Source organism: Meleagris gallopavo, chromosome 6 (genome assembly GCF_000146605.3).
Source record: "Meleagris gallopavo isolate NT-WF06-2002-E0010 breed Aviagen turkey brand Nicholas breeding stock chromosome 6, Turkey_5.1, whole genome shotgun sequence".
NCBI classification, from domain to species: domain Eukaryota; kingdom Metazoa; phylum Chordata; class Aves; order Galliformes; family Phasianidae; genus Meleagris; species Meleagris gallopavo.
Window position 1 is genome coordinate 24,810,263 of NC_015016.2, and position 955 is coordinate 24,811,217.

Sequence of the window (955 nt, forward strand, 5' to 3'; positions counted from 1 at the left end):
CCTACCTTAGCTTAACTGAGAAAGATGGGTATGGAGGACTCAGCTCTCAACTCAGGCCGATCTGATGAAAGGTTAAGTTAACTGACTTGCAGAACAGTTAATTATTTCCATTTGAATTCAAAAGTTATTTGGAATAGATCAGAGCAGATTTTGACCCACACTTACATGTGATCATTCTCTCTACATCTTTTATTTAACTCTAAAACATCTTGACTGGATAGAAAGCTAAAAACTAAACTCTAGTCTAATTTGTATTAAAATAAAAACAGATTAGCTATTTGTTTCTTGATCGTTTATAATAAATAAGAATTTTAAGGGAAGAATACTATTTTGGGTTTCTGTGCAGCAAATTTCAATGTTTGATTCATAAATGATGATTCATAAATGACTGCAATACTTTATGGACATACAAGTTTTCTCCTTTAAACTGCTAAAGCTCTGGCAGACTTTTACTACAAGGAATTAAATTCAGGATCTTTTGCTCAAATATCCAGGAGAGAAAGGAATGCTGATAATCCACTTTTATGTTCAAAGACTTTAAAGGTCAGCAGTTAGACGGGAATATAATCACAAACAGTGGAGCAGATAGGATTTCTGAAGTTGGAAGAGTTACAGTGCTATCAACTCATAACAAACTACAGGTTATAGTATTTTCTAAGCCTCTTTACTTGATTTGGTTTGAAATTTCAATGAAAAAATATCTTTCCCATTATTTTGTATCTTGGACAGATAGTAAATATCACAAAACTACTCTGCACAATGCTTCTAAAAGGGATTTTACCAAGTGAGGAAACAAAGCAAAGTTACAAACAAATAAAAAAAAAATCCAACAAATTATCAAGCTGTTGTAAATACAAATGAAAAGTAATGCTTGCGTCACCAGTTTCACAGAAGAGAAACTTGACATATTACTTGAGAAAAAAAAAAGTTGGATCTGAAGAGACCTCAATATATT